At 39.8% G+C, this 11,737-nt stretch overlaps 1 long non-coding RNA gene across 2 annotated transcripts; it reads right to left on the minus strand.

Moving 5' to 3' along the window:
* Positions 1–699: 699 nt before the first annotated feature.
* On the minus strand, positions 700–6,487 carry LOC147376081 (uncharacterized). 2 transcript variants are annotated; one of them, XR_015161426.1, is made up of 3 exons: positions 6,362–6,487; positions 4,772–4,870; positions 700–1,439 (listed from the first exon to the last, which is right to left on the minus strand). It is a non-coding gene; the product is annotated as an uncharacterized LOC147376081 (long non-coding RNA). The 2 variants fall into 2 exon arrangements; XR_015161425.1 differs by having other exon boundaries at positions 6,237–6,429.
* Positions 6,488–11,737: the final 5,250 nt, after the last annotated feature.

An 11,737-nucleotide genomic window follows, 5' to 3' on the forward strand; every position in this document is an offset into this window, starting at 1 on the left:
CAGCAGAACTGAGGAAACAGCAGAGTGTAAGTGGCACCTGGGGACAGTGGTCCAGCCACACGCCCACCTTGCTTCTCAGAGACCTGATTTCTGACTTTAGGGGAAAGACCCCCATTTATTAGTCCTGGGTTGGCACATACAACAGGCCTGTGGCTCAGGGGTGAGAAATCTACCTCCCAGTGAGGGGGACTCAGGAGATGTGGGTTCAATCCCTGGATCGAGAAAATCCCCTGGAGAAGGAAATGACAACCCGCTCCAATATTCTTGCCTGGAAAATCTCATGGACGGAGGAGCCTTGTGGGCTATAGTCCATGGGGTCGCAAAGAACTGGACACAACTTAGCCGCTGAGTCTGCAAGTGGCACATATAGTGAGAAAGGACTTGAGGTAAACCTGATGCTCTGTTCTTTGATCTTGCAGCCTAACTGAAACCTTCAAGGATGAGTGGGTTCTTAGTAGAAAGTGATAACCATAACGCCCACTTGTTATACATATACTCTTATGAGAAATATATTACCAATTATAGAAGAAACCATTTAAATGGCATGGCCGCTGAATAGCTTTACCTCCGTCTGCTTCTGAAAAATTGCGTAACCCATTTGAGCAGCATTATAAATAAGCAGCTTTATATAGTTTTATTTTCTTATTTTCCTTTAGAATCATTGTGATCCATGAGTCTTCCAAAGCCTATCCTATCCAAAGCATCCGTAATAAATCATAAATATTTATAGCATTTAATCATGAGGCAGCTAAAGAACTAAAGCAGTATTATATTATTCAGCAACTCATTAAGCACCCAGCATGCTTATAATCCAGCGGTGGGTCTGTGAGTGGCTTCTTCTGTCACCAGTCGCCCTCCTTCTCCTCTATGGGAAAAAGTCACTAATGCTCGATACGCCTAAGTTGTAGCAGGTGTGGACCAAAGTCAATTAGACAACACCACCCCTGATGTCCTAGAAATGTATAATTTAACAGAACAACAAAATGTATCCTCTTGCCATGCCATTACCGAGGAAAGAAGGGAAAGACAGGAGGTGGGCTGGGGGTGGAAGGGAGGAAGATAAACAATTACCGAACCCTCCTGTGAGCTCCCTCCTGTGAGCTCGGCAATAATAGTTGGAACATCACATTTACATTATTAATGACTCTTTCATTTGCATTCCTGTATTCCCTTTGTTTTATTATTTCTGAAGGGAAAATATCAGATACGTTACTCAGTACACAGGAAGAACTAATAATAGGATCCATTCAAATGTGGACTGGGGGGGTTCCCTCAAGAGATAGGAGTCTTATCTTGAATTGTGTTCCAACAGAGGTGAGATGCCCCCATTCAAATGTGGAGTGGCGGGGGCTTCCCTCAAGAGATAGGAGTCTCATCTTGAATTGTGTTCCAGCAGAGGTGAGGTGCCCCTTTGTCAGGGGTTTTGAAGAGGGGATTTCCTATCAGAAAAAAAAAAAAAGTGACCTGGATCACTTCTTTAACAGAGATGCAAACCTCCCTTGCTTCTCTACAATAGAAGTTTGAAGGTTAGAACGCCCACTTTCCCAGACTCAGTTGAAGATAGGAGTAGCCACATGACCCAGTTCTGGCCAATGACATGTTTGTAGAAGTCTCTGGGGTGGGGGATGGGGTGAGAGAGGCTTTTGAGAAAGATTTTAAAAGAGACAGACTCATTGAACCTCTTGTACTCTGCTGGTAAGATTGTGAAATGATGTGATGACTTTGGAAAACAGTTTGGCAGCTTCTCGAAAAGCTAGAACATTGAGTTACCGTATGTTCACATAAAAGCTTCTATGTAAATATTCATAGAGCATTATTCATAGTAGCCCAAAGTAGAAACAACTCTATATACCAATGTGTTAGATCCATACAATGGAATATTATTTGATCATAAAAAGAAATGAAGTACCGATACTTCCATTCAGTGGGTGAGCCTTGAGAATATTATGCTGAATGAACAAAGCCAGACCCAAAGGGATCCAGACACAAAAGACCACACATTGTATAGTTTCATTTATGCAAAATGTCCAGAACAAGCACAGAAATGGAGAGTAGGTAGTGGTTGCTAGTAGCTACAGAAAGGGAGTGGAGGGGAATGGGGACTGGCTGCTAACAAGTGTGGCTTTCCTTTTGGAATGATGGAAATGTTCTGGAATTGGATAGCAGTATACTAAAAACCATTGAATTATACACTTTAAAGGGGTGAATTTAATGGTATGTGAATTATGTCTCAATTAGAAAGGAAAACAGGGAGACTCAGCTGGCCTACCAGTAAGGCCTCTTTCCTGATGTCCTTCGCCCACTCCTCTTCTGATCTGATGGGCAGAGGAGAGGCCCAGGTATGGGGCCCCATTATGATAATGAAGACAAAGGCCATTTGCTAAAGAGGATGAATGGAAGTCTTCAGGGCCCAATAAACCTCTTACTTTTTTAAGCTACTGTTTGTCAAGTTTTTTGCTGCTGGTAGCTAAAAGCAATCCTCTAAATGAATATACCTCCCAACTTTAAGATTTTATGCAAAGCCAAGCGCTGTTAAAATTGAAAAGAATCGAGTTATGAAATGCAGTACCTAGAGAGCAATGGGAGAATAGTTCTTCATAAGGTGCCATTTAAAGAGAATCTCCCATTTTATTGAGCTACTTAGTACTTGTGCATAACACAAAGCGGTTTCATGTTTAAGTTTATGATGCTGCATTATGACACAGAGTAATGAAATGTGAAATATGCATTCAAAGCATCTTTAAGGAAAAGACAATAAATATGAATAATTACCAGTATAACTATTCCATTAAGACATGCTATGCAGTCAAAGATAAAGAGTCTGTTTTTGGATCGTTTCCAAAATGCCTGAAAGGAAAGCTCATAATAGTGGGTCCTTGTTGTATCTAGATAAGGCTAGCCTTATCTAGATAAGGCTGAAGACATTTGAACACTACAATTTGTTAAGTAATAAACAGCCATAGTTTGAGGACAGGGGAGATATTATGAGTAAAGGCAATATAAAGTATGCTTCCATTTACAATCTTCTTTTAAGATATTAGCATGTTCCCATGCCATTCTAAACCAAACTTTCTGAAATCTATACTCATAAATTTTTGTCTACTCTCACATGTTGTCATTGAGTGAGCAAATATCCCTCTATTACTGATTTTCTACCCTGTCCCAGTATTAAAAAATTCTGAGATTCTGAATTTAAAAATCATTGACCAAATGAATATTTTGTGCTTAGATTTATTTAAGCTGAAATGAAATTTGATTCCTGTGTATTGCTCTCTCAGAAGTCATTCATGTAAAAAGATGGGTGGCCCCAATATCTTTCAGTCACCAGACATTTTAAACTATCAAAGATTTTGTTCAAAGACTGAAAAATCAAATTAACCACCTAGTTGCCTGAACAAATAAATAGCATGACAATTATAGCATGAATTCAAACAATGCAGATGAATCCAGCAACAACATGCATTAAAACAAGACAAGCCAAGACAGTTGTTTCCTCAATTAAAATTTGGGATGAACTAGAAATAGAAAGAATATGACAGTCTGGTTAATATTTCCCCAAATCTCTTCTCCATTTTGCTCCTGAAGACTGAGTCTTAATATTTGTCTTTATGGTAATGTAGACATCTCACCGTTTGGAAAACTGGACTATTTTCCCCAGGTCATGTCTTGAGAGAAATATGCTTTTCATCTATGCTTGTGTGGTTTCAAATTCAGATCCACAAAGAGCAAACAAGAACATGTGAAATCCCTTTGAAAAGTCTAAGGCATTATAGGAATTTAAGGAGTTATGATGAAGGAAATCAGTCCTGGGTGTTCATTGGAAGGACTGATGCTAAAGCTGAAACTCCAATACTTTGGCCACCTCATGCGAAGAGTTGACTCATTGGAAAAGACTCTGATGCTGGGAGGGATTGGGGGCAGGAGGAGAAGGAGATGACAGAGGATGAGATGGCTGGATGGCATCACCAACTCGATGCTCTTGAGTCTGGGTGACCTCCGGGAGTTGGTGATGAACAGGGAGGCCTGGCGTGCTGTGATTCATGGGGTCACAAAGAGTCGGACACGACTGAGCGACTGAACTGAACTGAACTGATGATGGTGGTGTTATAAGTGATCTTTTATAGCTAATTATTCTGTTAATCTTTCATTCTTCCCACCACGTGGGTGAGTCAGCTCTAAAACCACATCCTCTTCTGCAGGTTTTCCTTTGGGAAAATGCTCAGTAAAGAAGCCATATTTAATATAAACCTGTAAAACTGTAGAGAGTATTTTTAGGGGCTAAAAATGATTTTTAAAAATCTATAATATCTATATTTACTACTTCCTTCTGTTGCAGTATCAGTTCATTATGGTCACCTGTAGCTTATTGGCTATAGATTGTGAGCCCAGGAGTTCCCCCAAAGGTCAGATGAGGATTTTTATCAACTCTGGTGCTAACTGTTTTCATTCAGCTCCATCTGGCTTTCTAGAACAGATACAGAGAAGAGAGAACTACTGTTTCACAGACAGCAGAGCAGTGGGAAGAAAGGTAGTTCGCCTTTTGTGGAAAAAATACGAGAGCACATTTCCTAAGTATAGGTAGAAAACATATGGAATTTCTCCAAGGCTTGAAATGCTTTTGAGGGAGGTAAAGAGAAAAAGAGAAAATGAATGTGTTTAACTCTAAAGGAGACTTTGCTGATGAAAATAATCACAATAATTAGTCATTGCATCAAAATGTATTGTGGAGAGTTGCTCTACTGGAACAATTACTAATCTCCATCCCACTGACCTTTTAAGGAGCTTCATCTTGTAGTTAAATTTCATGTTCATCTCCCACGTCGTAACCTCAGCCACTTTCAAGGGATCAGTGGTGACGCATGTTTCTGTGCTGAGACAAGTTTATAAATATACACAGATGTGATAACAGGAAAGTCATTAGATTCACATCAAATGCTACAGCTACTTTAAATAGCAATGCATTTCTATTACATACTCTTTAATGAGTGGGATGCATGATTTGTTTTTAGTTTTACTTTTGCGTGATTTGCTTTTAGCTTTTCTAAGGAGCCCTGATGTAAAGAAGGCTCCTTCAGGAACTTGGTATGTGTTCCTTATCCATGCCTGGAAATGCTGGTAACTTCCAGCTTGGGGCAGGGATCAGGATCTGATCCCAGAGGGCCTTGAGGACAGAACACTGTCCCTCACCTTTGTGTCCCCCAGGCCTCTCACAGCTTAATCCCCAAATCAACCTGAGTGATCCTAAAAGGAATAGGAGACTCATTCTCCTACTGAGGACTTCAGGGCTCTCAGACTGAGAAGCCAGTAAAGTAACATTAACAAAATCAAGGATGATGATGACGATGGCTGCTTTAATGATAGTCACATTGACTATTTTAAAGAAATTACCCCAATACTAAGGCTATTAAGATGTAGGGTCCTATCAAGGAAACAGAAGTGGTATGAACTTTCTGAAAGGAACTGAATCTTTAGGAGAAAAAGATCACCTTTGGCAAAATCATCTGACTGACTTGTTCTATTTTTCATTCATTGTGGGATATTTTTATTTTTATGTTTGTTATGATAAAAGATTTTTTTCTCCCCCTTATTAAATCCTAAAGAATGAGTCAACTCTTCTTCCATCACAGAGCTTTTAACCTCTAAACATCTACATTTTTTTTCGAATTTTTACGTTATGTTGGAGTACAGCCGATTAACAATACTGTGATAATTTCAGGTGGACAGCAAAGGAACTCAGCCATACATATACATGTCTCCATTCTCCCCCACCTCCCATCCAGGCTGCCACATAATATTAAACAGAATTCCTTGTGCTGAATAGTAGGTCCTTGTTGGCTATCCATTTTTAATATGCAATAGGAAACATCCGCAGTTTATGGTGGTATGATTTGCAAAGTGATTTTCTAATATGCCAAACTTCAAAGGAACTTTGAAATCTCAGAATGTGGGATCCAGCCCAGTGTTAATCCACCAAAGCACCATTTAGCAGCCTGTTCAGGTTTTTGTTTTGATGGGTCTTTAATAAGCAGTCAAGCGCTGAAGGTAGCATTCTGAAAAACATATACCTCTTCACTCTCTCACCTCTCTCTCTATGAAGTTGTCATGTTTTATAACACCAAGAGCCCAGGGAGCCTACGGTTTTCATCTACATCTGCCATCACCTCCCTGCCCCCTTAGGATCACAGCATGGAGATTCAGATCTTTCCTTCAGGCTGAGAGTGACTCTAGCCACACACCTTGCTGGGTGGAAGAGATAATGTGAGCAACTTTTCTCCCCTCCGTTTTATTCTTTCTTACTCCTCTGTGGGAGAAAGAATGGCAGAACAGGCAACAAAAATGAAACAGCTGCTACAAATCCCACCTTCAGTGCGTAGGCTGCTGGGACAGGATGAATGGTCTGCCAGCTTCAAAGGGAGTATACCTCTTATCACCTCCCTGAAAAGCCGTGAATAATGACGTTAATTGTGGTTTCTCTATGGCCCTGCCCCACCTGGGCTACATGCCCTTTGCAGGCACGTGTGCCTGGACTAGAATGTGTTTGGATGGGGGCCCAGTAAGTAGGGGATGAGACGGAGAGAAAGATTCTACCTTTTCTAGCCTGCATGAAAGAGCATTTCTCTAACAGCTCAGCTCTCATGTGTATATAAAATCTCCTAAATGGAAAAAATATCCATTAAATTGTTCAAGGTTCCTTATGCAAAAACCTCTGTGACAAATTATTTTCAGACTGAGTGTCAAAAAAAGGTTTGTCTCTCCTGAATAATTGGCCTGTTGGCTTCTACTAGAAAAAAAAGAAGTTATATAACTCATCATATTTTCCTCTTTGCCTTGGTTACTAGGAAGCTAAATTTTGCATGCAAACACTATCCCTTTCTTCTTCCATGTTTTTGCTAAAATATAATTTTCATCTCTCTTTCCCCTCCCTGCCTTTACTCCTACTAAATCAGATAGATCCAAATGCTATTTAAAATTTGCAAAGTTTAAATAACTAAGAATAACAGTAGTCATTCATGTGAAATGTTCTATAATATTTGATCTGTATAGTTTTCAGACTTCTTACCTTTTTTTTTATAGTTACAGACTTCTTACCTTTTTAATAATAATTCCTGCCCTATTCCTCCCCACCTCTTAACCCAGACCTCTTTTATTAAGCAAAGACAAATCAGAAAGGGGGGCCAATGCCTTTACTGGGTCACAAGATTCAAAAGGAAATTCTGAGATCATCACTTGATGATAAAGGGGTGTTTTCTATTGTATCTTTTTCTCTTCATTTTAATTTACTAGATTAAATAATAGATAATAGATAGAAAATACTTTTGCTTCATTAAAGCTGGTATTAGCCAAGTTGCAGATGCACTTTCTGCACTTAAAGTTGAACTCTGCTTATAAAAACTGGCCATTTGTGGGTTATCTGTGTCCCTAAGTCCTTGATCATCAGGGACTTTCTAGATTTCAAATATTCTGATTCTTTCCCATGAAAAAAAAAAAGTCCCAGAAATTCCAGTAATTTGGTGTCCACAATATAGCTCACAAGGGACTTCCCTGGTGATCCAGTGGATAAGAATCCGCCTTCCAATGCAGGGGACTCAGTTTGATCTCTGGTCGGGGAACTAAGATCTCACATGTCCGCGGGGCAGCTAAGCCTGAATGCCTCAAATAGAGATGCCGTCGCGCCACACTGAAGACCCAGTGCAATCAAAAACATATATATATATATATCTCACAAAAATGTCTATTTGTTAAACTTGAAATATAATTTACTTACAATGTTGTATTAGTTTCCAGTGAATAGCAAAGTGATTCAGTTGTGCACATGTGTGTACAGATTCTTTTCCATTATAGGTTATTACAAGATACTGAAGATAGTTCCCTGTGCTATATAGTAGGTCCCGTAAAATATCTCTTATACTTGGTCACAGCACAAAAGTCCCAGGTCAAACTACATATCCTAGTTTAGAATTTAGAGAATGTGGCCATTAGAGATCCAATTTTTTTTTTTTTTTAAGGCATAGTTAGAGGAATTTGGGGAAGCAAACTGCTGTAAGAAATGGCTAGACCTGCCACAGGGTCTCCTGTATTGGTGATGAAGCCTCAGTGTTCATAGTCATCCACTCATAGGACAGCTGGGCCTCTGTATCCTCAGGTTTTGCATCAAAGGATTCAGTGAACCGAGGATAGAAATTTTGACCCTCAGTTGACTGCAGTTGGTTGAATCCATGGATGTGAAACCCATGGATAGAGAGTGAATTGTGTATTTATTGGGGAAAAAAAAATCCAGGTATAAGTGGACCCATGCAATTCAAACATGGATGGTTCAAGGATCGTCTGTATTTTCTTATTAAGACCAGTACTGATTGAGAATGTATTCTTCCCCATAGAATCATTCCAAGGAAATCTGGGGTCCAGTATAAGACAAAGTATTTTATAATGATGATAATGCTTTCTGTGCTATCCGTTCATAATTAGTCCATTCACAATTATGATGTTAAAATTGTTTGTTCTGGTAACATATCTCTATAGACTACTATTCGCATTGTATAGACAAACAGAAGCTCAGAGGTATCCAGTGGCCTGTGCCAGGTTGATTGTTGGTTTTATATCTCCTTCACCAGTGCTCTGCCTCTCCTCTGTAAAAAAGAATAAGGTGGCATTTGTTTTGTCACTCACCATGTAGCCTGTAAAGGTCAGCTAGACTAATCTGCCTTAAGTGATACACAAGCAATGGGTGTGTATATGGGTGTGTATATACAAATGAACAGTCACATACCAAATAGTCATTAGCCTAGGTATACTTGAAAAAGAGTGCTCTAGGAGGATTTTGTAAAATTAGGGTCCAGAAGCAAAGGCTTTATGCAACAGTCCTATTAAAAATCTACAAAATTATTTCAACTGATTATGTCACTATAACATATTGCTGAAAATACAGAGGAAGCTAATAATTTTGCAGTGATTGCTGCTGCCCACGGAAAGCAATTGCTGAGGCAAACAGTGAACATTGTTTTAGGCTTTCTGAATAATCATTAATAGATCTATGCAAAGAATACAAAAAGCAGATTTGGGATTTTTTTGGGGGGGGTTTGAATTGTCCAACTAATTATCTCTAATTTCATTTTTTCGTATGCAGAAAAGCTGGATGAAGAATTGAAGATGATTTTAAAAATTTCAGTTAAAAAAAATTCTGTTTCTCATTATTGGTCTTAATGAGAGCATTTTTCAAAGTAGAAGTCCAGCTGATGTTTTTGTTAATGAAGGCAAAGCAGGAGAGGGAAACCTGCTCTCTGGAAGCCAGCAGCAGGGGCGCTGGCTCATCACTCAATGAAACATTCTGCCCCCTTCTTGGCCCCTGTTCTCTCTCATCATTTTCAGGATCTTGAGCCTATTGTTGAGTAAGAAACCCTTCCTTTTCTTCCAAAGGTTCCTTTAAAGAACTGGTGCTTTTGCTCAGTCTTGTTCTTCCCGTGCTCAGTTCTTCATGTGAGAAAACAAGGATTGTTTGCATTTCAAATTCCAAGGGTTTGTGTGGTAGAGATGAAGCTCTTGCTGCTTTTTTTTTTCTTTCAATAATAAGAAGATTGGTTTGTATCTTGTGCAGATGTCCTTCTTATTCATTAAAAGAGATGTAATTGACTGTTCAGAAACAAGAGTCCTCAGTCCTTCAAACGTGTGACCTGTTTGGATCTTCAGACGCCTGAGAGCTGGACCAGCCTCTCTTGGCTGATGAGTTACTTATTTCCATTACTCTTGGCCTAGGTGTATTCCCAGGAGCAAGCGCTTCATCTTTAGATTTCAAACATTTCGTCCTTGATCCCACATATTATTTCTTTAAAAATTCAAGATGACTCTATTAAGTGGCTACTGAGCTGCTGTTACTGAATGCAAGTTCATGTGCCTGACACACAGTGAGGCCAAAGAAACTGAAACTTCAGAGTCTGGAGCAGAGAAATGTTTGTTGCAGGGCCAAGCAAGGAGGATGGGTAGCTTGTGCTCAGAATGCCCCAAACTTCCTGAAGGGTTTCAACAAAACATTTAATAAATAATTTTTTATTGAAGGATAATTGCTTTACAATTATCCTTCATGTTGGTGGGTCATGTTGGTTTCTGCCATATAACAACATGAACCAGCCATAAGTATATATATGTTCCCTCCCTCTTGAACCTCCCTCCCACCCCCCATTCCATCCCAGCCCTGTAGGTAGTTACAGAGCACTGGGCTGAGCTCCCTATATTATATAGCCTTTTCCCACTAGCTATTTATTTTATGTGTGGTAATATATATGTTTCAGTGCTACTCTCTCAATTCATCCCACCCACTCCTCCCCCTGCTGTGTCCAGAAGTCTGTTCTCTGTATCTGCATCTCTATTCCTGCCCTGCAAGTATGTTCATCAGTACCTTTTTTCCAGATTCCATAGATACCAGCAGAGCATTTGTAAAAGCCAGGAGTAGGGGGTCTCAGGGTATGAGATCAGCTTGTGGTTGATGTTGAGGTAGTAGGGCAGCGGTGTAGTGGGGTTTAACATTGTCAGTCCTTAGGCACAATAGGTCTCATGCTCATCAAGTATCAATAGTTAATTTCTTCCATTTAGTGATGGTTTTAGCATCTATAAACCAATTCAGGAAGTGTGCATCAGATACTATTATCTAGGTACTTCACAGAGGAGCTAAAGCAGAGGTAATAGGGAAGGGTCTGTCCTGGGAAGGCCCCATAGGGTCCCGCTAAGTTACACTATCTTGTGGATATTGCCAGTGGGCTAGACTTTCTTTCTAGAATGAAATAGTAGTGCTACTCTTGGTGCCTTGGGACAATTCCTTTTCCTTCATAATGTTAGAGTGGCCTCGCTACTTGATCTCCCTAACAAGAGTATATTTTAAGGAAACTGCTGACTGTTTATATTTAGGTAATAGGAAGAGATGTTTGAGAGGGAGAAAACAAGCTTCACACCCATGAGGAGTTTATTAACTAGATGTAACAAAGACAACATAAATGTGTCAAGTGAACAATTATATATGGAATCATAGCAACTGGAAGGATTTATGTGGCTTGTTCACTATTATATCCCCAATGTTTAGACCAGTGACTGGTATATATCAGTCACTTACTGAATATTTGTTGAATACATGATGAATGTCACTTTGCCTTCTGCAGTTTCCAAAAATACATATGACCCACATATACTCACTCTCCACATGGCAACTCTTCAACACATGAAGGCAGGTGCTACATCGCCTCTAAATCTCCCAGGGTCCAGAGCTATGTAGCTTTCACATCGGTGACATTTTGCATTATTCCCTTAGGCCAATGACTGATCATCCTCATAAGGTGGAGCCAGGACTGGTACCCAGGTGTTCTCACTCCTCATGAATGCTCTCTTTTCTTTCAATCTTGCTTCTTGAACTGTTGAGATTAGAGAGGTTAACATGGAGAGACTGAAGAGTTAGTAGGGAGGAAGAGGATGTACCCAGTGGAGAATCTTGGGAACTAGTCTCAGAATTTATTTTCTCCAGTTAACCGGCTTTATCGAGAAGCTATTCTGTTCCAGATTTGGTGCAAGTCACTTAAATTGCTTTGCATGGTGGTTAAGAGGCAGACTTGATACCTGGTTTGAATCCCAGGTCTGCTACATCCTCCAGTCCTCAAAATGTTCACATTTTACATATGAAACAACAGAGACCAGTGTAGGTTAAGTTGCACAAGGCCACATAACTAGCAAATGGCAGAGATAGCTCAAGCCTATGCCT

The sequence above is a fragment of the Bos grunniens genome, chromosome 3 (genome assembly GCF_055505025.1).
Source record: "Bos grunniens cultivar Pamir isolate PY7600 chromosome 3, Bosgru_T2T1.0, whole genome shotgun sequence".
NCBI classification, from domain to species: domain Eukaryota; kingdom Metazoa; phylum Chordata; class Mammalia; order Artiodactyla; family Bovidae; genus Bos; species Bos grunniens.